The sequence below is a fragment of the Eleutherodactylus coqui genome, chromosome 4, assembly GCF_035609145.1.
Source record: "Eleutherodactylus coqui strain aEleCoq1 chromosome 4, aEleCoq1.hap1, whole genome shotgun sequence".
Classification (NCBI taxonomy): domain Eukaryota; kingdom Metazoa; phylum Chordata; class Amphibia; order Anura; family Eleutherodactylidae; genus Eleutherodactylus; species Eleutherodactylus coqui.
Window position 1 is genome coordinate 136,298,490 of NC_089840.1, and position 27,639 is coordinate 136,326,128.

Here is a 27,639-nt window from a genome sequence, read left to right on the forward strand (position 1 = left end):
GGGACAAAGGTGTCAGCATGAGGGTCAGCCCCCACCTGTTCTCAACAGGGTGGAGGGCAGACTTTCCCTGTAGCGGGACGTAAGTCATCTCAGTCGGCTACGCCATCAAGTTTGCGTCCTTTCCTTGGGATCACTTTTTCAGGTCCAGAGTCCCAAGGGCCCCGGAAAGTGCGGCGCAGTTCTACCTGGCGATCGAGCACCTGCTGGCCCAAGGTGTAGTGGTGCCTGTTCCATCCTGTAAGCGCGGACGGGGTTTATTCAAACCTTTTTGTAGTCCCCCAAAAAGTTGGCAGGGCCAGGCCAGTCCTCAATTTGAGGCGGCTGAACCACTACGTCAGAGCAAGACACTTCCGCATGGAGTCCCTCAGGGCAGTGATTGCCTTGATGGAACCGGGGGAGTTCCTTTCGTCAGTGGACATCAGGGACGCATACCTGCACATCCCGATTCGCAAATCCCATCAGCGATTTTCTGCGTTTCGAGGTCCAGGGGAGCCATTACCAATTTGCGGCCCTTCCTTTCGGGCTCTCAAAGTCACCGAGAGTATTCATAAAGGTGCTGGCGGCGGTAATGGCATTGCTTCACACAAGGGGAGTGGTAGCCATCCCTTACCTGGACGATATTCTGATAAAGGCACCGTGTCAAGACAGCAATGTAGAGAGTCTGCACATTACGCTGCAGATGCTGACTCTTCAGGTGGATCATCAACCACAGCAAATCCTGCCCAGTCCAGACGCAGCGGCTGGAGTTCCTAGGGATGGTTTTCGACACCAGGAAGCACCAGCTTCGGTTGCCCCAATCAAAAGGGGAAGCATTGGTCAGCAACGGGTGGTCCCTACTTCAGGGGAAGCCGGTATCCATCAGACATTGCATGAAGGTGTTGGGTATGATGGTGGCCTCTTTCGAGGCGATTCCGTTCACGCAGTTCCACTCACGGACATTCCAACAGTTCATTCTGTCGTGTTGGAACAGATCAGTACTGACTCTGGATCGGCGGATTGTAGTGGCACCCCGCATTCGAGCCGCTTTGAGGTGGTGGTTAAGCCCCAAAAGAGTCCAGGGAGGTCGTTCACTTCTCCCAGGCGAGTGGACGGTACGAACCACGGACGCCAGCCTTCACGCCTGGGGAGGTACTCTGGGGGAGTTGTCCGTCCAAGGGGTGTGGTCCCAGCGCGAGGCAGTACTTCCCATAAACATCTTGGCATTCCGACCTATCCGGCTAGCTCTGCAGCATTTCGACCTGCTTCTTAGGGGAAGGGACGTGCGGGTCCAGACGGACAATGCGACAGCAGTCGCGTATATCAACCATCAGGGGGGCACGCGGAGTGCAAGAGTGATGGTCGAGGCGTCTGGAATACTCATCTGGGTAGAAAAACATCTGCGATCTATCTCGGCGGTATAAATACCGGGGGTAAAAAATTGGGTGGCAGATTTTCTCAGTCGGGAGACAGTGGACCCCGGGGAATGGGAGCTGCACCCGGAGGTGTTTCAGGCGATCTGTCGTCGCTGGGGGACCCCGGATGTCGACATGATGGCGTCCAGATTGAACTACAGAGTACATCAGTTTGTGGCCCGGGACCCTCAGGCGTTGGCAGTGGACGCGCTGGTGATTCCCTGGTCAGGTTTCAGCCTTGCATACGTGTTCTCCCCTCTCATTCCGAGGGTACTCAGGAAGTTCAGAAAGGAGGGGCGCCCGGTAATTCTAGTAGCACCAGACTGGCCAAGACGGGCATGGTACGTGAACATCATAGAGCTTCTGGCCGCCTTACCGTGGCGCCTGCCAGAGCGGGAGGACCTGCTGTCACAAGGACACCTCTTCCACCCGAGTTCAGGGTCGCTTCGTTTGACGGCCTGGCTGTTGAGACTGCGATACTGAGAAGACGGGTTTCGCAGAGGTGGTGATTCGGACAATGATACAGGCAAGGAAGCAGACGTCATCAAGGATCTACCATCGTGTTTGGAAACGCTTTTTTGGCTGGTGCGAGGACCGTCACCTCCACCCCATGCGGTTCTCACTGGCTAATATACTGGCGTTTCTACAGACAGGGCTAGAATTGGGGCTGAAGCTAGGCTCGCTGAAAGGCCAGGTATCGGCTCTTTCAGTCCTTTTTCAGAGGTCAATTGCTACCAGGTTGGCGGTACGAACCTTTCTTCAAGGGGTCGCCCACGCTGCTCCCCCGTTCCGGCCACCTACACCCGCATGGGACCTCAATTTGGTGTTATTGCTATTGCATCCTTTTGAGCCGCTTAGGGAAAGACCGTTGCGGCTTTTATGTTGGAAGGTGGTTTTCCTGGTGGCGACACGTCAATATGTAGGGTGTCCGAATTGGCTGCCCTGTCGGTCGAGCCACCCTTTATGACCTTCCACCAAGATAAGGTGGTTCTAAGACCAGTGCCAGAGTTTCTACCGAAGGTAGTGTCCACCGTTTGATCTTAACGAGGACATCGTTCTTCCATCCTTCTTCCTGGCTCCAGTACATTCGAGAGAGCGCTGCACCGACTGAACCTGGTGAGGGCCTTGCGAATATATGTTGCAAGAACCAAGGATTTCCAGCGGGCAGAGGCGTTGTTTGTGATCCGAGGAGGGCTGCGTAAGGGATCTGCAGCCGCTAAAGTGACCATCTCTAGGTGGATACGGACGCTGGTGGCAGAGGCTTACCGCGCCAAGGGGCGGTTGCCCCAGTTCTTGCTAACGGCCCACTCGACACGGGCTGTGGGGGCCTCAGCCCTGCAGGTATGCAAGGTGGCTACATCTGCCTCCTTGCATACTTGTTCGAAATGTTATAGGGTCCATACATATGCATCAGCGGACGCCTCCCTGAGTCGGAAGATTCTACAGGCGGCTGTCCCGACTGCTCGGGACTATTTGTGAATAACCCTCCCCATGTTTCGTTCGGGACTGCTCTGGAGTGCCCCATGGTCTGGCTGTGTCCCCCAATGATACGGACGAGAAACGGGAATTTTTGGTATAAATTACCGTAAAATCTTTCTCGTCACCTTCATTGGGGGACACAGCACCCACCCCTTTCTCGGAAATAGTTGCTGGAACTTTTTGTTCTTCGGTCGCAGATGGCTTTAGATTAATCCAGAACATTTATATGTTTACATAAGTCAAAGATATGATTTTTGTTGTGCTCCCACTGGCTACTTCTACTGCTTGCATGCAAAACTGATTAGCTGAGTGCCTACAGAGGGAATATAGCCGGTGGGCAGGGCTAAAACTTTTTGCTTAGTGTCGCCTCCTAGTGGCAGTGGCTATATCCCATGTGTCCCCCAATGAACGTGACGAGAGAGATTTTACGGTAAGTTATACCAAAAATTCCTGTTTTTTGTACAGTGTACATAGAAATGAAGCCGTTAGCCCCAAAATGGATACCCCTGTTTGTCCCGTGTTCAGAAACCTTCCCGTTGTGGCCCTAATCTACTTATAGGACACATGGCAAGACCTGTAATGGAGGGAACACCCGTTGGATTGCAGGGCACAACTGAATAAGTTCCAGGCCCCATTGCTCATTGGTACGGAATAAAAATTGACACGTTAAAAAAAATCTCCCTCCCGCGCCCTTTTCGGTGTTTTCCAAATCTTAGATAAAAGTAGTAATGTGAACTGTATGCTATTTCTAAAGACAGGGGTAATTATGGAAGCTGATTGGGATGGGTACATGGGACAATAAGACCGGGTATTCCCCCTCCTCTCTTGCTTTTTGGGGGGTGTATTTCGTGACCTCAGCGGCAGGGATGGGGTGTAAAAAGTTGCACTCTGAGTCTTCGTAAGCTTGCCGAGGTGCGGCGGTCACATACGGAAGGCGCTCAACAAGCTGCTCCTGGAACTGCATGAAAATGAGCGTTCCTGGGGCTTCTTGTAAATTACGTATTACAGGTAGCTGTCTGAATAACGCATGTGGAATCTGCTGTGAGCCCGGCTGTGACCCTGCATACGGCCCCATGATGTACTGCGCATAACTGCCTACTCACACAGGCGATCATGCACAGTACTTTTTTTTGTGTTTTTGTTTGTATTTCCCACACCGTCGCTTATCGGTGACACGGGTACCCGCAGCCCGTACACAATGTGGCTGCGGGTATATCCGTGACCATGGAGCACAATTGGCTCTATGTTGCGGATATCCGCAGTAAAATAGAACCTGCTGCGTTCTCTTATCTGCGAGTGGATTACACAATTCCGACCCACTAATGTGAGCGGAATTGTGTAATCCAATGCGATTGATCCGTGTATTACCGCGGATCAGACGCATGCGGAATCCGTAATTCCTATCCAATCAAGTGAGACCGGTCTAAGGTAGATCGATACCTTTTTATCACGTGATCGGCAACCGCTCAACAAGGTCACTGCTCCAGGCTCTCAGCGACCATTGGTCGCTGGGATTAGGGAAATTTTAAGTTTCCTTAGCTCCTTGACTCCTGCGCATGTGTCCGGTGTTTTGCCGGTGATCGCATGTGCAGAATCCGGTAAAGTTCACGGAGGAAGATCGCGTCGGGGTGCAAATACGGAGGCCTCCGGTAAAGTTTCATCTCCTCTCACCAATCGCATAGGTGAGGGGAGATGAAGTTTCACCTATTCTTTTACTTTTACGTGATCGCCATTATCCACTGGATAACGGCGAACACGTTATTAGGGACAGCTCACCGCGGCCCCTGTGAAATCTCCAGGCTCTCGGCCAAGTTTTGTAGCTAGGAGCAGGGAGATTTTAAATTACCCTGGCAATCCACGGCTTTTGTGCATGCGTCTGCCATTTTGGCGATAGGCGCATGCGCAGAAGCTGGGGTAAGGTCCGCGGATAAATCCGGGGGCCTTAGTTACGTAATTTAATCCTCCATCATGGATATCATCCGTGGGGGGAGATGAAACGTAAGCTTTTCAACTTTATTTTTTTTTTACTTTAAAACTTTTTTTTTTTTTTTACGTTAAATGATCACTGTTATCCATTGGATAACAGTGATCATCTCACCAGGGACATCCCTCTGCTCCTGGCTACAGATGGCAGCCAGGAGCAGAGGGATTTTGAATTTCCCGGGGCTCGAGCCCCTGTGTGCCCGCGCCCGATGATTGACATCGGGCACGCATGCGCAAAGGGGGACTTCGGGTCCCGGAACACCGGGGACATCGCGGAGGACCCGAGGTGAGTATTTTCACCTCCTCTCATGGATCAGACCCATAAGGGGAGGTGAAACTGGCACTTTTTAAAACCTTTTTTTAACCTTGTCGCGATCGCCGCTATCCACTGGATAGCAGCGATCGCGGACCCAGGGACCACTCACCGCCGCCCCCGGTAACATCTCCTGGTTGCCGGCTACCTTCAGGAGCCAGAAGCCAGGACATTTTGAATTTGCCGGGGCTCCCGGCCGAGCGGCGACGGGTCCCGGAGGACCCGTGCATCGCGGGACACCTCAATCAAGGCCGATAGGTACTTTCAGCTGCCCTGATGGATCCAATCCATCAGGGCAGCTGAATATCAAACTTTTTTCCACTTTATTGCGATCGGCGCTATCCATTGGATAGCGCTGATCGCAATGCCGGGGGAAACTGCCCGCAGCCCAGGATGACCGCTCCATGCTGTCGGCTACCTGCGGGCACCGACAGCATGGAGCTGTCACGTCCTCAGCCAAGAGCGCTTTAATCCTAAGAGGATGTATGTTTTTACGTCCTCTAGGATTAAAGCCCACTTAGTGAGGACATAAAAAGGCAATGGGGCCGTCACTAAAAGGTTAATAGCACTCTGGTACTAAGAATTTTAAAAATTTTATATGCCAGGTTAAAACTGTCAACTTTTATAAATCAAAATCAATATACAATAAGAAAGCGCCTTATGAAACCATTAAGCATTCAATAGAATTGAAGTATGGAAGGTGAATGAAAACTCACCTGGGGCTCCATTCCCTGTAGCGTGAAAAATCACATGACCTTGTTTGGCCTGCCAACGTGCGTTCCAACAAACTATCACTACTCTTCAAACTGACAGAGAAGCATACATTTTACTACTGTTTTTTATGAATGGGTATATTATTCATCAATTACGTGTAAAACTTCATAAAGTATTCTCCACAATGTATTTTTCACGCTAGAGGGAATGGAGCCATTCCCCATTAATTATGTCAGGGGACACTACATGATGCCGCTGAGTGATACCTCGTTGTGAGTAACATTTATGTATATATCAGTTTGTGTTTCCTTGTATTTTAACCCCTTGAGTGGCACGCCCGGAAATTTTCCAGGACCAGCTCCACTGCTCATAGTGACATAGCCCGGAAGATTTCCGGGCTATGTATCACGATGGGAGCTGCAGAGCACAATGCCACAAGCTGTGACAGTGTGCTCTGCCTGCACAGACCCACACAGAGCAGTGCAAGGGCTTTGAAAAACCAGCAGAAGATATTGCCGACATGTCGGCAATGTCCTGCTTTGTTTACAAGTTGCCATAGAGACCATCGGCTTGTCAGAAGCAAGCGGATGGTCTCTGTGGCAGGGAGAGCTGGTTGTTAGCTGTCAGAGGACAGCTAGGTACTAGCTCTTACAGCAGAGATCAGAGAAAACCTCTGATCTCTGCTGTGTTAACCCTTTACATGCTGCAGTCTATGTGACTGCAGCATGTAAAGGGTTGTCACTGCAGCATGTAAAGGGCTGTCACCATCGGACCCCTGGAATGTGATCAGGGGTCCTGATGGGTCCCTGTGGAAGTCCCCTAAAGGGACAAAAAAAAAAAAAATTAAAAAAAATAAAATAAAAATAAAAAAGTAAAAAAATTATTAAAAAAATTAAAAAAACACTTGTCTCCCTTTACTTTGTAAAAAATCAAAAATACAATCACACATGTGGTATCCGTGTGCGTCGTAATGACCCAGAGAAGGACGTTAATACATTATTTAACCCCTTAATGACATGGCCCCTTTTTTTCTTTTTTTCCCATTTCTTTTTTTCCTCCCCCCTGTTTAAAAAATCACAACTTGTCCCGCAAAAAACAAGCCCTTATATGGCCATGTCAATGGAAAAATGAAAAAGTTATGGCTCTTGAGACGCAACTGCAAAACTAGTTGAAATTCAATGATTAGACCATTTTAAAAAACCTGCCCTGGTGGGCACGACAGGGTGGTAGGAAACCTGCCACTCAAGGGGTTAAGCTTGAAAAAGGCATGCTTATGTGCTGAAATGAACCTGGATTGTGTTTATGAAATGAAGAAACTGCTCACTCGTAGTCCTCTGCACCACAGGGTAAATTTTTCTTTCCGATATCTGTTGTTAAAACTTGATAAATACTATATATAAGCTCGCCCTAACTGTACTGACCCACAGAATGTTATGTTATTTTTACAGCACCATGAAAACCTTAAAAGTAAGATCTGCAAGAAAGTAACATACCGTGAATAGTCGAGTATTAGCCGACCAGAGTGTAAGCCGAGACAATAAGTTTCACCACAAAAAACTGGGGAAACTTATTGACTCAAGTATAAGCAGAGCTATACTAGAGTATATACTAGGTAAAAAGAAAAAACCTCCATACTCACCTCCCAGCCGCCGTATGGGTCTGTGCGACAAGCTGCTTGAATTCCCCCTGCTGTCATCCCCTGCCGTCCTCTCTGCTTGGCTCTGTCAGTGCTGTGTAAGTAACACTGTGATTGGATTGAGCACCAGCTAGAGATGAGTGAACGTACTCGGTAAGGGCGATTTCGCAATCGAGCACCGCGATTTTCGAGTACTTCACTACTCGGGTGAAAAGTACTCGGGTGCGCTGTGGGTGGGCGGGGGGTTGCAGCGGGGAGTGGGGGGGAGAGGGAGAGAGAGAGGGCTCCCCCCTGTTCCCCGCTGCTACCCCCCGCTCCGCCGCGCCTCCCCCTGCCCCCCGGCGATCCCGAGTACTTTTCACCCGAGTAGTGAAGTACTCGAAAATCGCGGTGCTCGATTGCGAAATCGCCCTTACGGAGTACGTTCGCTCATCTCTAGCGCCAGCCAATCACAGCTGGCGCTCGATCCAATCACAGCGCTTACTTACACAGCACTGACGGCAGGGGATTTAAAAGCCAAGCAGGAAGAATTCTGAAACAGATTGGCTGTGAATGATCGAGCATCGGCTGTAATTGGCTGACGCTGGATCCAATCACAGCTCTTACTTACACAGCACTGATTGTGGGGAGTGGCTGAGCAAAGAGGATGGCGGGGGATGACAGCGGAGAGAATGCAAACAGCCAGCCGCCAGACACACAGATGCCGACTGGGAGGTGAGTATGGAGGGTTTTGTTTTTTTTTTAAAGCCTTCCCTGGCTCGAGTATAAGCCGAGGGGGGCTTTTTCAGCGCACAAAAATTTGCTGAAAAACTAGGCTTATATTCGTGTATATACAGTAATTTTTTTTTTTTTTACTATTCCACCCCCACTTAAAGGTGTAAAACTGCTCAATACATTATATAGTAAACTAAAGGACACCATTAAAAAATACAACTCATCTCACAAAAAAGCCCTCGTATGGCTAAAAAAATTGAGAATGAAAAGGGGCTGATACTTGAGGGGTCAAAGCGGGAAAACGGAGTAAAAAAAAGTCAATGTAGGCAAACTGTTTGTAAATAGTCTATGGATGCCACATCATCGGTTTTCATGTCTGCATCATAGCCTACGTTTTCTATGTGAAAAATAATTTTTTTCTACATTCTTATATGTACATTAGTGAAACTAGAATATTATGTACATAGAGAACACCTACTGTATGATGTTATCTCTCCTGTGTCTGGTGCATGGCTAGAACTGTACTACCCTGTTTCTCCGAAAATAAGACGCGTCTTATATTAATTTTTGCTCCCAAATATGCGCTCCGACTTATTTTCAGGGGGTGTCTTATTTTGCCGCGGCAAATCCGTCTGTGGCTGCTAATCCCTCAATTGGCCAGCTTTGTGGACGAAATTTCTCAGAAATCTCGTCCACATGGGACAGCAAATCTGTCACGGCAAAGCTGGGAGAAGCTGGTGTTGTGGTGCGGATTCACCAGCCACAGAAAAGCGTGCAGCCAGGTGTCTTCAAAACAAGCGGCTGAGTGCCGTGGGTTTTGAAGCAGCGCTTTCCCGGTGGAAATCTCGCTGTTTATCGCTGTGGCCAAACTGCGAGATTTCCGCTGGAAATACGCTCTGTGAGAACCCAGCCTTAAGAATCACACACAGATTGCCTGCACACACAGAGCCATAAAAAAATAAGGGCTGTAAAGTAACGTACCTGTTTGCAGACAGCCGTTCCTGTACCACTTGTAAGCAGGGATGGTATTGCAGCTTCCGGCCACCAGGGGGAGCTCATCACAGCAGACATGTACAGCAGGAACAGAACGTAGAGTATGGACTTTTCCAGCCAGCAAGGGGAGCTCACAACAGCACACTCGTACAGCACAGCAGGGACAGGATAACAGCAGTCTGTCTGGAGATCTACCTATACATCTGGAGGTAGGAGACAACGGGGATGGCTTCAGGGGACAGGCCTCTTGACGTGCCTGCACACTTTACTATGCCTTACTATCGGGGGGTGGCTTATATTTGGGACTTCTGCAAATTTCATAGGGTGCCTTATTTTTGGGGAAACACGGTATCACCAATATTAAGCTTACTGATCGATCATACAGACAGTAACTATCCTATCCCCCTGTCGTCCTATAGTCTACACCAAATGATTGCAGGCATTAACATTTTTGTATCTTTGTCTGTATGGCAGGACCTGGTGCTGCTCGGAATGTAGTACATCAACTGCGGAGACTTCCGTCAGCTTCTGCAGTGGAAGGGGTGTCTTGACTTCCCCAGTGCATGGTAATGTAGTCGTAAGCTAATAAACAGCTCACTACAGTTTATGGTTCAAAAGAATTTTATTGCCTGCCATGCATTTATAAAGAATACAATATTATTTTAACGTGTGAGTAAATAAACAGTATAGAAATATATTCTCTGTCTTCATTCTTCATAATGTAATTTCTTTCTGAGGCAGATTTTTCTATTTTTCCAAAATTAAACATTTTTTAAAACATTTTTAAACAACTCTATAATCGCGAAATATGACACTACAATTAAGTGCTAATCCTTTAGTGAACTAGTTATATCAAGCAACCATAGAGAGTATTGGAAGTATGTTTATGTTTGGGGGAAAAGAGAAAAAAGAGAGAAGAAAAAAAAGAAGGGGGAAATAAGGTATTTAGAAGAGGTGGGGGGGGGGGGGTAAAGAAGGGGAGGAGGGAGGGGTCCGGTCTATACCTTAAAAAGGTTGAGGTATATAATTATATAGTTATTGGTCTGTTATCATTGATGACACGGTAGTCATAGTTGTGGGTATAATTGTAATCGGGGAAGGTGGGATGCCTGTCTCTAGCCAAGTCGTTAGCTCCGGTGAAAGTCTGTATTGGGTCCAAATCAGCCAGGTGGAGACATGTTTCTCGTATCTTAGTTCATCCCTAGCGCAAAGCTCCTCCATGTGTTTTATGTGATCTAAAGCTTCCAGCCACCATAGTCTGGAAGGGGGTGTTGTTGTTTTCCATGCTCTAGGAATTATCTGACGTGTGGCCAAGATAAAGAATCTCAGTAGAGAGCTTTTGGCGTGTGATATTGACCCAGGGAACATGGACAATAAAGCAATTTCTGGTGTGAATTGGACTTGATTTCTGCTAACCGTAGAGTAAAGAGTGTTGACCTCTCGCCATAGTGGGTGGATCAGAGAACAGGACCACCAGAGGTGGATGAATGACCCTTTTTCTTTTAGGCATACTGAGGGAAAATCCTCGCTAGTTTCACTGGAGTTTAATGCCATCTTATAAGTATTTTGTAATTTAATTCCTGCATTTTGTCTGACAGAGTATATGATTTTTTCCAGGACTCCTCTGGGGGTGTGTTTAGGTCTCATTCCCAGTTCCTTTCTATGTCCCTCCCACAGTTACGGGTGTCCTCTTCGATCAGTATTTGATATAGTGTCTATATTGTGTATTGTTCCGGGGAAGACTAAATGCAGATTTCCTCAAATGAGGTGGTGGGACGGCTCAATTGTTGAGTGGTTCCTAAAGATCTAATGTAGTGGCTAAGTTGTAAGTATTGGAACCATGCTTCGGGGGGGGGGGGGCCTTCTGTCTCCGAGTAAATCAGTTAGTGGTTTAACCCCTTCCATCGACACCACGTCCCGCACCCTTAAGATATTCTTTGGTGTGTTAATTGTCAGGTATGATCCTTTTAAGAAGATGGGCAACTCTGGGTTTCCCGTCAGAGTGAGAGGGCCGGGTTTACTAATCATTCCCTTTAGAGTCACATATTCTGACCATGTCGTTATCATGTTCTCTATGAAGGGCGATAGTCCTAGGTCTTTGTTTCTCTTTGCCCGGTATCCATACGAGGCCCATTCCTTTAAAGGGGACTGAGTCCTGTTCCGATTCCGCCCAAAGCCTCTGTGTTCCGTTGTGGAATAAATCTAACATGCATTTGGTTAGTGAGGCTTTATGGTAAAGAGCTAAATTTGGGATTCCCATTCCTCCAGAATCTCTGGGTGCAGTCAGGGCCTTCCAATTACGCCTTGGTCTATGGTTCTCCCAGATGAAGTACATCATTGACCTCCTGACCCTTAATAGAAATGCCCCCGGTAGTTTTATTGGTACTGTTTGGAACATGTACATAAATCTTGGGAGGGCGTTCATTTTAATGGTGTTGATCCTTCCGAACCAAGACAGAGGGACTGTTTTCCATCTGTCAAAGTCCGCTTCCAGTTAGGTTAATAGGGATTTATAGTTTTTCAGGAAAAGTTGGTCTAGGTCTGGTGTGATTCTTACCCCCAGATATTTGATCTCATCTGATCTCCAGATGAAAGGAAGAGATGGTTTTAGGGCGGTGACTTCTGCATCTGTTAAAGTGGTGTTTAAGATTACCGACTTGCTCAGCTTCACTTTAAAGTTAAAGAGCCGTCCGAACCTTTTAAATTCCTCTAGGACAACAGGGAGGGCTATTCTGGGATTCATGATAAATAGTAGTAGGTCGTCAGCATATAGAGCTGTTTTGTGTTCAGTGTTGCCTATCCTGATCCCACAGATGTTCGAATTCGCTCGAAGAGCGTTCGCTAGAGCTTCCATAACTAGTATGTACAAGGAGGGAGACAGGGGACACCCTTGACGTGTGCCGTTACGAATCTGGATTGGATCCGACAGCTGTCCGTTGACTCGGATACGTGCTGAGGGGTCCCTATACAAGGCCATTATCCGGCTCCTGAGTTTGGGGCCGAAGCCCAGCCTCTCAAGGACTGCCTCCAGGAATCCCCAGCTTACCCTGTCAAAGGCTTTCTCCGCGTCTACTGAGAGACAGAGGGGATGCCCGGATTTCCGCGCCCGGGACATGAGGGCCAACGTCCTTATAGTGTTGTCCCCTGCCTCCCTCCCAAGCACAAAGCCCACCTGGTCTCTATGGATCAAGGATGGTATTTGTGTCTGTAGACGTGTAGCTATAATTTTGGAGAAAATTTTGGTGTCAGTGTTCAAGAGGGATATCGGCCTATAACTACCACAGACTAATGGGTCCTTGCCCGGCTTCGGTATGACTGTTAGTACTGCTTGTAATGCTTGTGTGGGGAAGGGGCACGAGTCAGAGATGGAGTTGAAGGTGTGGAGCAGTAAAGGGGCTAAGTGTTCCTCTAAGATTTTGAAAAACTGGGGTGTGTACCCATCTGGACCTGGGCTCTTCCCTATCTTGAGGGACTTGATTGCTTCTTTTACCTCCTGTAGTGTGAAGTCGTCTTCTAATAAGGTCTGGTCTGAGTCCGAGATCCTAGTTGGAGTAAAGTCTGCCAGATAGGAATCTCTCTCGTGCTATTTTTGCCCCCTGTTTTTTAGATCTGTCTGGAAGATTGTATAGGTCGTGGTAATATCGGTGGAAATTATTTATTTTTGAGTTCGCGTGGACCAGTCCTTTTTGAGTTTGAATGGCAAATACGTGAGTTTGTGATGTTTTTGGGTTTAGAGCTCTAGCTAGTCCCTTTCCGCTTTTGTTCCCATGCTCATAAAACCATCTTTTGGTTTTATCCCTCTGGCTAAGTGAGTTTTGGTCTAGTATGTGTAATATTTTGTTTTGGGCTGCTGAAATTTCTGCTGCCTTATTTATAGAGGACGGGATTTTGTTGGCGTGTTCGAGTTGATCCAGTTGGGAGATTAGGTCACTCAGTTTGCCTGTTCTCTCTTTAAGCGTGCCCCGTGAGATATAAATATTCCCCTGAGTACACACTTAAGTGCTTCCCACTTTATGGGCGCAGGGATTGGGTCCAGGCGTGGTCCAGGCAGAAGTTTTGGATAGCTTCCTGGATCGCCTGTAAGCAGGCGTTATCATTCAGGCGCCAGCTAATGTTTGTTCTATCGTTTTGAGACCCTCTCAATGATCCCCAGACCGGAGCATGGTCGGACCAGATGAGGGAGCCTATTGAGCTTGAGGGATTACGATCTAGTAGTGTGTGTGATATGAATAGGTAGTCTAGTCAGTGGTAGCATTTATGGGATGGGGAATAGAAACTGTAATCTCTTGTTCCCGGGTGTAATATCCGCCAGAGGTCAATCTGGCGGAGATTAGCCAGTTCCCTGCGGAGTGCTGTGTATGCGATGTTAGACTTACCCCCAGAGGAGTCGAGTTTGGGTTCTAGGCTGAGGTTGAGGTCTCTTCCCATTATGATGTTGGAGCCGTCCGCAAAGGTCCTCAGAGCCCCCAGTATCCAGATCCCAAATCGGACCTGTGCTTGGTTCGGAAAATAAATGTTAGCTACAGTTATAACTTCATTGCCGACTTGGATGTTTAGAAAGATATAACGACCTTCAGAGTCTGTTGATAGCGAGATTAATTTGTAGGAGAAGTTTTTGTGTATGGCAATTGAAGTGCCCCCTGCCTTTTTAGAAGGATGAGGGCTGTGATACCAAGTGGTGTAGTTGCAGTTCCTACAGTTGGGTATCTTGTTTGCTTGGAAGTGTGTTTCTTGTAGGAGCACAATCATTGTTCTGTGTTTATGTAGGTGTTCCAAGATCTGGCCCCTCTTGGCGGGTTTGTTTATCCCCCTTACATTGCAAGTACTAAATGTGATATTTGTCATTGTGTAGTTATAATTCTTGGGTTATCTTCCCGACCGGATTTGGGAGGAGGGGGGGAGAGGGTGTGAGGGGGAGAAGGAGGGAAAGAGCGGAGTGGAGAGAAAAGAGAAAAAGGTTTGTTAGAAAAACCTTTGTGTGGCATTAGGCCGCCACACTAGTGTGGTGAGGAGTTGAAAACTCGTATAGGTTGCACTAATGTGCAACTGTTTACCCTGGTGGAGAGTGGTGAGGTTTCTGACAAAGCTAGATCGGGTCCCACACAACCGGCGCAGGCGCAGTGTGTTGCGTGCTAGGTCTTGTAGCAGGATGAGCGGTCGGCCATTATGTGTGAGGTCTCCCTTTTTCTCTGGCTTTCTGTAAGATGCAGTCCTTTTCCTTATAAAAGTGGATCCTGCATATTATGTCCCTTGGGCGGTTAGGGTCCGAGCCTCTCGGGCCCAGTGCCCTGTGAATTCTATCTATCATGATCGGTTTTTCTCGTGTGCGGCCCAGCAGTTGTAGAAATAATGTTTGGGCCCATTCCTCTAGCTGGTGTCCTACTTCTGTTACGCCTCGTATGCGCAGGTTATTCCTTCTATTTCTGTTCTCAAGGTCATCCAAGTGTGAGATAATGTTGGAGATTTGATCTGATTGGTGTTGGATGACCTGCCTGTGAGATTCCAAGATGGCCGCCATTCCCTCCTGCGTCTCCTCAACCTGGAGGAGCCTGTGACCCATGTGGTGTATATCAGAGTAAATCCGGTCAAGGGCCTGTCTGTTAGACTCTTCAAATCTTGTGAATAGTGCATTTAATTCATCCTTTGTGGGGATTGACATAATGCGTGATTTCCATGCACCGTTATCAGCCATAGATGTTGCCCTTTCTGGCGAGCCAAGTGTAGGGCTGCTGAGTGCACTTTTGCCAGGGGATATGTCCCAGTCGTGAGGATCACCTTCCTATCAGGGCTGTAGGGTTGTAGTGTAACTGTGTAGTGTGCTGAGGGGCTTCGTCCCGGGTGTTTTGTGGGGGGGGCAGGTTTCCCCCTTAGAGTTATGGTGGATGCAGACCCTGCACCTTGGGTTTCAGTCCCTGGGCTGCTTTGGTTTGCTAGATCACTCTGTGGGGAGTTCCTTGCCCCAGCTCCTGCTGTTGCTGCTGTTGATTGTGTTTCCATCTGTGTGGTCTGTGTTCTCCGTGCAGTCGGGCTCTGTTGAGCCGCTGCTGCTGCAGAGGGTGAGGAAGCCGGCACATGCGCTCTGGTGCTGGCCGGCGCCATTTTGGATCTTCTCCTGGCTGTGCACGGAGCGCCGATAAAGCGCTCCATTGTCCCTTTTTTGAGGCGAGTGCCGCTGATTTTATGTCTGGGGCCGTCTTCTTACCCATCCCAACCTGGGAGGGTGATTTTCGCCGAGTACCGGAGGCTTATGGCTGAGGGAAGGAAGGCTGTAGCGGGAGTCCGCCTCTCAAGTGTCTTCCCCGGTCATCCGCAGGCCACGCCCCCCCTCACTACAGTTTATACGTAGAGGACAGTACATGAGTGAAGTTACCTTTTACACGGGGCAATTATCGCCCAATTTATCGCTGGGAAGAGCAAATTTGGGCAATTGCCGTACCGTGTACTCGGTACTGAGCAGCAAGAAATCGCTCACTGGTCAGAGTCACTTGGTTTATAGCAGAACTAAAAACCAAGTGACTATTGGCCCATGTAAACAGGCAGTTATTCAACTATGAATTACTGCCTGTTTACTGTTAATGGAGGCAGGTGAGCCAGAATGATCTCCCAACTGCTCCGCCTCCATCCACAGAAGGGCTATTACTCCTTGTAAAGCGCAGGAGCGATAGTTGGGCAGCTGTTCATGGAATGGCTGTTGGGCCTTTATGCAACCTACAGTGGTCCCATGTTGTAAGGCAACCTTCATATTGTTAGCCTTACTGCCCACATACAAGGTCAATGATGACCTCCATTCATTAAGGGACTGTACAAAGAATAGTGTTATACTCATAAGCTGCAACTATACTCTCCATTTATAAAATGTTAGTACCGAAACACTTTAAGACGTTTATCCAATTCTAGGCTTATTACTCTCTGCCTGGTCTGAACCTGTATATTATGGATCTGACTATGTAATAGCAACATCCCTTGTACATACTGTAACTCTAAGCCATGCTGTGCTTACTCCAGTGGATAATATATCTTCTCAAGGCTGTAGAGGATGTCGCAGAGAGCCCACTGATCTATAATACAACATGGTACACAAGTCCTTAACCCCATGTTTCTAGTATGTGGAATGAAATCGGATTAGAGAACATGAAGTAGTGTGATCCCTCCAGCCTCTAGTAATAACCTCACATAGTCAGTCTGCCCGTCTGTTCTGTACTATGATTTTTTCAGAGCCTTCTGTCTGCCTCCAGATATTGATTTTCTTCTCTTCCCTTTGTGGCAGTTTCTAGCCGTGGAACTTGTGTGAAGTATTCAACACCTGCATTCGAAGTGCCTTGTCCACCCGTAAATATATAGTGTAATAGACTCAGGCCTGGTCTGTAATCCCAGATTATTCTGTATGTATAGAGGATGGTTTGAAATCTGATATAAAACATACATAAGAATATTCTGAATGTATGTGTACACATTAGGTAACATTTTCATGTATTTATAAAGCAAATCGGCTAATGTGATTGATTCTCTCTTAGCAGTATGAAAAGGGATAAACCATTTTTTTTTTCTATTTCACAGAGATCTCAAGCCCGATAACATCCTGGTGACTGAAATGGGCCATCTAAAGATCGCTGACTTCGGGCTGGCCCTTGGACATCTACGGAGATCGCACAGCCACCGGATATGCTGAAACACCAGACTTCATGGCTTCTGAGATGCTGAACGGGGCGGAGTACAATGCCACAATCGACTGGTATGCCTTAGGTATCATTTCGAATATCATTGTTACCAGCAGGTCCAAGTACCATCGAGGGCGATTTAATGCTTCCAACATAGAGGCAAAGATCATCATCAAAAAGGTGAATATTTTCTCTATGTAATACATTTTACACTAGACCATAACAGTAATAATGGGGGATCACTGAGACAGATAGGTTCTCACTATTAAGGAAGTGAATCACTGTAAGGAACCTTTAGGCCGGTTGCACACGGCCAGAGACCCCAGTACTTAACTGCGGATCTGGCGTCCCAGGTCCCGCATGACGCTTCGGCGCGCATGCGCAATAGAGCGCGTGACGCGCCGGCTGCGTTCTATGACACACCCACAGCGTCACATGACGCGGCTGGGGGTAGGTGGAGAGGCGGTTTCATTGACTGCAAGGGCAGCCATCCATGCGTACACCCGCGGCAAATAGAGCATGCTGAGGGTGAGTCCGGGTGATTTTACGATGCGGAATTCCGCACCGTAAGCATTGAGCTATTAGGTTCAATAGAACCTAATAGCTGCGGGCAACGCAGCGGATTTCCGCCGCGTATTAAGTGGCGGAAATACGTCCGTGGGAAGGAGCCCTTAGGTGTACTATGTGGATCAACTTTTTAAAATATAACTTTTAATAATGTTTGTTTAATAGTTGATCAATATTAGAGACCACAATACAAAATATACACATACAAACACAAAACATTCATGGGTTTAAGGTAGCTAGTACGTGACCCTCTCTGTGAGAACTACTATTATTGCCATCAAACTTCACACATTAGATCCTAGACGGGGCCAAGGCCCACTATTCTTAAAGCAAATCGAAGTTCTTATCTATTTCCGTATTCGGTCAGATGATGGATACTGACCAGAGCAGAATATGCTGAGCCCTTTTACGTTTAAGGGTCATTAGTCGACACTTTGCGTCAGAGGCCTATAGGAAAATGGTCATGAGCACCTATATTAGGTTAAATGATGACATTGAAAAGTCAGGCCAAGGTAGGTGCCAGTTAGTAAAGCACTGACCCTGCATGGGAACTGATCCTTCAATCTGCATCTGGTTACTATAGTGTTTCACTGTGTGCTTGACTGGGCTAAATAACCAAAGGTTGTATACCAATAAGTTCTATATGGGAGAAAAGGGCCCCACGGGAGGTTTTTCTCCAAAAATGTTGATGGAGCTTAGATAATATGATCAAAAGACTTAAGGCGTTTACTGACGCACTTTATCATCTGTTATAGACTGTAGTCTCAACTAAATGGAATGAGGTCTCATTAATTTTAAAAAACACTGGACTATTCAGTCTTACCTTCTTGATAAATACGTGAACAAAGATTTACTACTTCATCGCGTAATTAGGACAATGATGTGTCCTTTTTGTATCACGATAATGCGTCTTGCTTTTATATTTGTAATTTTTATTGTTCAAAATAGGGGTTTGTTTTGCAATTTCATGCAATGTTCTTAGTCTCGACGCGTTTCCTCAGCCACCAATCGTTGGGGCTGATTCACCAGGAATTGGTTAGTTCAACAATGCTGACGCTGTAATGCTTTTAGATTTGGCAGTTTTAATAGCTGCACAAAGTCTCATTTCTCAACGGTGGCATACTCCTCGTGGAACTAGAACTATTTTCTCTCCCCTCCTATTATATGAAGCTCTTATGACACAGATCTGATAATGGCTGTCATAGATTACTGCTCAGAGCACATAGCTTATGCTCACGCTGTAAGCTCTGTGTGAGCTTACTGACAATCCTGGTAGGAAGTGATATACCCCATGTTTTTATGCAGGAAACTCCGCTCCGAAGGGCGTGGAGGCTCACCTGCCAAATCTAAAGCATTACAGCGTCAGCATTGTTGAACTGACTAATTCCTGGTAAATCAGCCCCAACGATTGGTGGCTGAGGAAACGCGTCGAGACTAAGAACATTGCATGAAATTGCAAAACAGACCCCTATTTTGAACAATAAAAATTACAAATATAAAAGCAAGACGCATTATCGTGATACAAAAAGGACACATCAACGTCCTAACTACGCGATGAAATAGTAAATCCTTGTTCACATAATTATCAAGAAGTCAATACTGAATAGTCCAGTGTTTTTTAAAATTAATGAGGTCTCATTCCATTAAGTTGAGACTACATAGTAACATAGTATGTAAGGCTGAATGAAGACCATGTCCATCTAGTCCAGCCTGTCTATCCTCCTGTGTTGATCCAGAGGAAGGCAAAAAACCCCAAGGGCAGAAGCCAATTAGCCCTTTTGGGGAAAAAATTCCTTTCCGACTCCCTAATGGCAATCAGACTGTTCCCTGGATCAACCCCTAATAGTTCCTACCTGCCTGTATACCCGGATTGACAATTAATAGAGATGAGCGAACGTACTCGGATAAGCACTACTCGTCCGAGTAATGTGCCTTATCCGAGTACCGCTGTACTCGTCTTGAAAGATTCGGGGCGCTCCGCTGCTGACAGGTGAGTCGCAGCGGGGAGCGGGGCAGAGCGGGCGGGAGAGAAGGAGAGAAAGATCTCCCCTCCGTTCCTCCCCGCTCTCCCCTGCAGCTCCCCGCTCCGCAGCGCGTCCCGAATCTTTCAGCATGAGCGGGGAGGTACTCGGATAAAGCACATTACTTGGACGAGTAGTGCTTATCCGAGTACGTTCGCTCATCTCTAACAATTAACCTAAGATTTATATCCTATAATGTCCTTCCTCTCCAGAAAGACATCAAGTCCCCTTTTAAACTCCTCTATGGATTTTGCCATCACCACGTCCTCCAGCAGAGAGTTCCACAGTCTAACTGCTCTTACAGTAAAGAATCCCCTTCTATGTTGGTGATGAAACCTACTTTCCTCTAATCTTAACGGATGTCCTCTTGTTACCGTCGCGGTCCTGGGTATAAACAGATCATGGAAGAGATCCTTGTATTGTCCCCTCATGTATTTATACATAGTTATTTGATCACCCCTTAGCCGTCTTTTTTCTAGAGTAAATAATCCCAATTTGGATAGCCTCTCTGGGTATTCCAGTCCCTTCATTCCGTGTATTAGTTTAGTTGCCCTTCTTTGAATCCCCTCAAGCATTGTGACATCTTTCCTGAGCACCGGTGACCAGAACTGTACGCAGTATTCCATGTGGGGCCTGACAAGTGCCTTATATAATGGAAGGATAATGTTCTCGTCCTTCGCCCTTAAACCTCTTTTAATGCACCCCAAGACTTTATTTGCCTTTGCAGCAGCTGACTGGCATTGGTTACTCCAGTTTAGTCTACTATCCACTAATACCCCAGATCTTTTTCCTTATCACTTTTTCCTAGCGGTACTCCATTAATCGAATATTGTCTATAACAGATCATATTGTGCGTCAGTAAACGCTTTACATCTTTTGATCATATTATCTAAGCTCCATCAACATTTTTGGAGAAAAACCTCCTGTAAGGCCCTTTTCTCCCATATAGAACCTATTGGTATATAATCTTTGGTTATTTAGCCCAGTCAAGTACACAGTGCAACACTATAGTAACCAGATCCAGATTGAAGGATCAGTTCCCATACAGGGTCAGTGCTTTACTAACTGGCACCTACCTTGGTCTGACTTTTCAATGTTATCGTTCAGCCTAATGGCCACTGACGCAAAGTGTCGACTAATGACCCTTAAACCTAAAAGGGCTCAGCATATTCTGCTCTGGTTAGTATTAGTGATGAGCGAGCATACTCGCTAAAGGCAATTGCTCGAGCGCGCATTGCTCTTAACGAGTACCTGCCCGCTCAAGACAAAAGGTTCGGGAGTCGGCGGTGGGCAGGGAGTGCGGGGAGGAACGGAGGGGAGATCTCCCTCCCCCCCTCCCCCCCCCCCCCCCCCCCGCTCCCCCTTGCTGACTGCCGCTACCCACCGCTCGCCGGCGCCTGAACCTTTTGTCTCGAGCGGGCAGGTACTCACTAAGGGCAATGCTCGCTAAGGGCTAATCTGTAGTCAGTATCAATCATCTGACCTTATAGCAAATCGAAGTTCTTATCTATTTCCGTATTCGAACAGTGGGCCTTGGCCCCATCTAGGATCTAATGTGTGAAGTTTGGCAATAATAGTAGTTCTCACAGAGAGGGTCACGTACTAGCTACTTTAAACCCATAAATGTTTTGTGTTTGTATGTGTATATTTTGTATTGTGGTCTCTAATATTGATCAAATTTTAAACAAACATTAAGGTATATTTTAAATAGTTGATCCATATAGTACACCTAAGGGCTCCTTACAGTGATTCACATAATAGTAATAGTTCAAATCACTAGATTCAATTTTTCATTTTTAGCTCCTCCAAGAAGATCCTATGAAATGCTTAGGGGTCCACGGTGACATCAGAGCCCAGAAGTTTTCCCGGCATAGCAATTGGGACTGGGTACAAGCCATGATGATGTGACCAGCACAAACCCATGTACCAGTAAGCATTAGGGCAGAAATTGTATTGGTTCAACTTTGTATGTTATAACGTCATAGTAGTAATGAAACTGAGTGGGATATGTCTAAGCCTCACTATGGTGCTAGACATGGGCTGTAGCCCTAATATCACCTTTTATGAAGTTTCTTGGTGTATATACTGGTTTTATGAAGTTTCTTGGTGTATATACTGTATGTCTGTCTTAAATGTCTGTTGTAATATTTTCTAAGAGGAAGAACACATTTCTGTGTCGGTGATTACTTACAGTAACCTGATTTAGGCTGCTTTCAGAAAGAAGATTTTTCCATCCAACTTTTGGACTAATGAAACCCATTCATTGGAGTTGGATTTTTTTTCTACTTGGATAAATAGTTCATGGAAAATAAAAATTGTAGCATGTCCTATTGTCTGATTTTTGAACAAGAATAGCACATAAAAATGTGTGATGTCCCTTCACATCGGACAACGCATGGATGGTGTGTCCAAGAATCTCAGGCGCATGTTTAAATCTGTCCGTGTGCAGGCAGTTTTAGGCTGCATTCCCAAGAACGTTATATCGGCTCGGTTTTCACGCCGAGCCGGTATACGTCGTCCTCATCTGCAGGAGGGGGAGGATGGAAGAGCCAGGAGCAGGAACTGAGCTCCCGCCCCCTCTCTGCCTCCTCTCCGCCCCTCTGCACTATTTTAAATGAAAGGAGGCAGGATGGGGGTGGGGCTAAGTTCTGAGAATTAGCCCCGCCCCCGTTCCACCTTTCCCCATTGCAAATAGTGCAGAGGGGTAGAGAGGGGGTGGGAGCTCAGTTCCTGCTCCTGGCTCTTCCATCCCCCCCACCCTGCAGATGAGGACGACGTATATCGGCTCGGCGTGAAAACCGAGCCAATATACGTTCGTGTGAATGCAGCCTTAGGGTGATAAATTTATACTGGAATTAGTTTGTATTTTAGAACTGTAACCCAGTGCAGTCATGAGAAGCTATAATACCAGCTAATCCCTCTGCTTCCTTTTCTTAGTCAAACAACATCCGCCATGGCTCCAGACCATTCAGTCTTGAGTGGATTGAGGCAGCAGAAGCTCACCACTCGACCATATTAGCAGGCCACCAGGCCTTATTCGCAGGGTTTTATTTGTCAGCACAAACTGGAAAACCCTGGACAGCGCATCCGTTCTTTATGATCATCGAATGTCCTAAGCCCCAAGAAGACAATCAAGAAGATGACCATGAAGAGCAGATGAGCATCAATGAAGTAGGCAGAAGAACACTCAGGACATCATCAGGAGCAGGCCCAGCAATTCCATCTGATCAAGCTGGAAGATTACTGCCAGAATGTCTAAATCTGGCATAACGGTGGTATACTTTTATTTTTTAATATGTATGGCATGACCACATGCCCAGAGCACATTGATAATCTAGTACTGTATGTACAGTGTTACACTTTATATACCCTCCATACATTACTAAAAATAGTTACATTTACCAGTGACTGCTGTTGAGTGTAATTTTATATTTCCCCTTCCTCCATGACCTGTATTTCTATTGTCATCGCGAATGGGAAATAAGGCGAGATGGCCGGCTATTAAGGGGTGGAGGAGGCTGGACTTTTGTTTTCTATTATGTATGGTATTAGGATGTGCCTGACCATGTCAGATGCACCACATGCCCAATATAGCATAATATTATGATACTGTATGTATAGTATTACCATATACATATACTTAAGATATTAATGTTACTATTACAGTCACCGGTGAGTGTACTTCTAGATTTCTCCCTCTTCTATGACATTGTTTACTTTCCCATCGGCGACAGGGAAATAAGGTGAGAGATGGCCCACTATTAAGGGGTGGAGGGGGGGGGGGCAGACCTTTTTTGTAGTCTTGTTTGCTTTTTTGCAGTTGTTTGCTTTTATAGCTGTGCCTGTTGTTGTTTTTAATGTAAGTTTCTTAAATGATTCTTGTTTCACCGTTTATAATTTTTTTTTTTAATTGCATTACTTTTTCTGTAACACATTTATAGCTCCAGAAGTGGACTTTTATTTCCCACATATTCATTTAACTATAATATATTGGAAAATCTATAAATTCCACACATTATTAGCAGAAGCAACACAACACTGACGGCCCACTTTTTGCCATAAAATAATTATAAGAACGGTCCCTTTCCCTCTCCTGTACCAGCCATACACAATTATGCCTTCAAAGCTGCCATCTAAATAATATTCAAAACGTATATATTTAACCCCTTCTTGCTGCAGCTTTTCCATTTTGGCATTTTGTGATTAATTTGGAGGATCCACTTGTTAGATTAGTTGTGTTGAGTTTTTGTTTTTGTTTGCTTGTTTCTTGCAAACAGATGAATCTGTAAATTTGGCAAATGAACCTAATTTGCAATAGGGGTTAATAATTTTGATTGTAACTGTATATGACAAAATATTCCACACATATAAAGGCTCCGCCTCATCATCAGGAAAACACTTAGTCACTACCTCATATTTAAACCTCCTGCCACTTCTGTCTCCTTTCCTGATATCCTTTCCAGATCCTGCTTTGTTTACAGGTTGCCATAGAGACCATCGGCTTGTCAGAAGCAAGCCGATGGTCTCTGTGGCAGGGAGAGCTTGGTGCTTGGCTGTGAGAGGACAGCTAGGTACCAGCTCTTACAGCAGAGATCAGAGAAAACCTCCGAGCTCTGCTGTGTTAACCCCTTACATGCTGCAGTCTATGTGACTGCAGCATGTAAAGGGCTGTCACTGCAGCATGTAAAGGGCTGTCACTGCAGCATGTAAAGGGCTGTCACTGCAGCATGTAAAGGGCTGTCACCATCGGACCCCTGGAATGTGATCAGGGGTACTGATGGGTCCCTGTGGAAGTCCCTTAAAGGGACCAAAAAAATTTTTTTTTAAATTCAAAAAAAAAGGGGAAAAAATTATAAACATAAAAACACTTGTCTCCCTTTATTTTTTGTAAAAAATCAAAAATACAATTGCACATGTGGTATCCATGCGTCGTAATGACCCAGAAAAGGAAGTTAATACATTATTTAACCCCTTAATGACATGGCCCCTTTTTTTCCTCCGCCCTGTTTAAAAAAATCACAACTTGTCCCGCAAAAAACAAGCCCTCATATGGCCATGTCAATGAAAAAATGAAAAAGTTATGGCTCTTGAGACGCAACTGCAAAATTTGTTGAAATTCAATGATTAGACCATTTTAAAAAACCTGCCCTGGTGGGCACAACAGGGTGGTAGGAAACCCGCCACTCAAGGGGTTAAGGGATTATTCACACTAGAGTATTTCTGATCCATTTACCGTCCTAGACTGAAATGGACTTTATAGTGCATGGGTACATAATAGTCAATTAGGGCTCCTATACACTGGCGAGGCGATGTCGGGTCATGAATCCCGTCCTGATATCTTAATTGCCACCATGTAAAAGCCCTGTAGATTTGAGGCGTTTTCATGTGGCCCCTTTAAATGCAATGGGCAATATTGCAGAAAGATAGGACATAATGCAATGTGTTTCTCGCATATCATCACATTGCGGTGCCATGTAGGAAAACAAAGAATGGGTTTCATATTTGTATGTATTGCAGTTCACAAATCTCCCACATTTTTTGGGGACCATTGTGAAGGCACCCTTATGCTACTCACACATGCATTTCTTCATACATACCAATAGTCCTATTCTGGTCCATTTTCACAGAGCAACTCATACAATGTAAAACGCTCCATGCAAATCAGACAACAACACATGGATGGCATTTGTGTGCTGTTGAATATTTTTTGTGGACAGTGCACAGGCACACCTATATGAATAAACCCTAAGGATGCAGAGAATTTATTGCCTTCAGATTATAAGATTATAACTATTGACCATACTTGTTATGGATTAGCCCTTCTCATTGTCCCCTTTTGGTCCATAACTTGAACACAACTATGGGATTGAATGTTTCATCAGTTGCTGCTATCCTATAGACCAGGTCCTCACTCCCACTAGTGGCCAACCTACAGTTTGGGATGGGCTTGAAACACTCTTCTCTTTTTAATCTACCCTTGTCTTCATGCCCAAGGCTTAGAGATGTCATGGAGCAATTCATACAGGGACTGGTTCTTATACTCTCAAATTAAACACTTCATTTCCAATAAAGACTCCGCTGCCACTATATTATGCTTTATAACTCAATTTTAAAAGTCCTGTCTTCAGTTTTCTCTTGTCTCATACTGTTGCATGGATCTATGCACTGCCGAGGGACGAAGGGGATGACTTGGTTCCAATAGAGGATCCATCCCTCCTTTCGCGCCAGATGCAGTTCAGAGCTTAACAACCTTTTCTTCAGATATAAATTTTTTTAAACGTTTTTCATCTTACTCATTTGTCCACCATATCTGGGAGATGCCAGGAAAGAAACTGTACAGTTTTGTCCTCCTGGTATAGAGGTCTGACAATCCTTCACATGAATAGAGGTAGCCTTGCTTTCCCTTATATAGGGAATAGGGATGAGCGAGTATACTCGCTAAGGCACTACTCGTCCGAGAAATGTGCCTTAGCCGAGTATCTCCCTGCTCGTCCCTAAAGATTCGGGGGCCGCCGCAGCTGACAGGTGAGTTGCGGCGGGGAGCAGGGGAGAGCGGGGCGGGAGAGAGGGAGAGAGAGATCTCCCCTCCGTTCCTCCCGGCTCTCCCCCGCAGCTCCCCGCGCAGGCCCCCGAATCTTTAGGGACGAGCAGGGAGATACTCGACTAAGGCAATTACTCGAGCGAGTAGTGCCTTAGCGAGTATACTCGCTCATCCCTAATAGGGAACTATCTACATGGCAACATAAACGGATGCTCTGTCATTTTATGGTAGCTGGTAGAATCCTGATTGCTAGATACTAGAAATCACACTGTAAATTCCATTCTGAAAGGATTAGATTGTCTCAATTATGTCATACCTATTGCGGAATTGACTGGAATAGATGAAGTTTGTTATGACTCATTTGTCTATTCCTGGTACTAGTTCTCATTTTAAGCTCTACCAGCTATTCAAATGTGGGTTCTAGATGGTTGGTACTGCATTATTCATTGGTAATGTTTATTATTTTTTCTTAAAGGAGACTGCAGACTTATTTTCATGTCCAAAAGAATTGAAATCTGATGGAATCGAATTAAACGGAAGCCTTTCCGTTTTTTTTTTTTGTTTTTTTTTGAAGCCCGGTTTAAATTAATAAGAAAAAAAGGATCTATCTATCTTCCGTTTTTTATTTCCGTTCTCTCCTCAAAAAAACGGAGCAGAGCGCCAGAATCCTTTAACTGGGCCATAATGCAGATGTGAAAGCAAACTTGGGACTCGTTCACATCGGCATATATGTGTACAATGCTGCGAGTTTCCTGCAGCATTATAGACACATTACAGTCCATGCGCTCTGCCAGCAAAGACCACGTACGGGCTGCGCATGCTCGGGAATGACACATCAGGGACATGCACAGAGTTTATTTATTTATTTATTTATTTTAATTCCCCAATATGTTCATAGCAGGGATGCGTATGGAAACGCTGCTATACGTAATGCATGCGTATGGACAGCATTTCATACATGGCTCATAGAAGGTATCAGGAATAAAAGTGAACATAGAAATGAATCTTAACTGATCAAATCTGAAGAAAATTGTTTTCTGTCCATCCACTGAGTGGTTCAAAAATGTCAGTAGTACAGTCAGTAGTCAGTGGCAACTAGTAGTAGTAGTAGTAGTGAAACCTATATCGACAACAGCAGTACGTGTCCCCCATGGTGGAACCATTGAAGGAATAGTGTGCCCCCCCCATGGTGGCGCCAGTGGAGCAATAGTGTGCCCCCCACAGTGGCGCCAGTGGAGGAATACTACTACTGGGTCTGATATAGGGGACACTTACTAATACTGTCCCCTATACCACCCCCAGTATTAATAGTGACATTCCCCCATCCCACAGTAGCCCCTCTGAGACCGATATACTTGGCTCTGCATCATCTAGTCAGTGCTGCAGCGGGAAGTGTGCGCCTACAGCAGTAAATGTGCGCCTGCTGCGGCGGAACCAAAGAGGAAAAGTCAGGGGATGCAGGGAGGAAGATCCTGGATGCACACACTGATGTCAGTGGGTGCATCCAGCTGCAGCGCCGCTGAGTGATTACCAGCCAGGATGCCGCCTCACCCTGGCTAGTAATCACTTTAATTGTGACTCCGTGTCCTGAGAGTGGAACAAAAGCGGGACGTAGGGTCCCAATGCGGG

The 27,639-nt window shown here is 46.1% G+C and overlaps 1 long non-coding RNA gene across 1 annotated transcript in view; it reads left to right on the forward strand.

Moving 5' to 3' along the window:
* LOC136624738 (uncharacterized) overlaps positions 1-23,225 on the forward strand; it is a 29,282-nt gene extending 6,057 nt beyond the window's left edge. The window contains exons 4-8 of the long non-coding RNA XR_010792414.1: positions 7,136-7,226; positions 9,698-9,789; positions 16,781-17,061; positions 21,270-21,398; positions 22,407-23,225. This is a non-coding gene — a long non-coding RNA (uncharacterized lncRNA). The remainder of the gene's footprint in view (positions 1-7,135; positions 7,227-9,697; positions 9,790-16,780; positions 17,062-21,269; positions 21,399-22,406) is intronic.
* Positions 23,226-27,639: the final 4,414 nt, after the last annotated feature.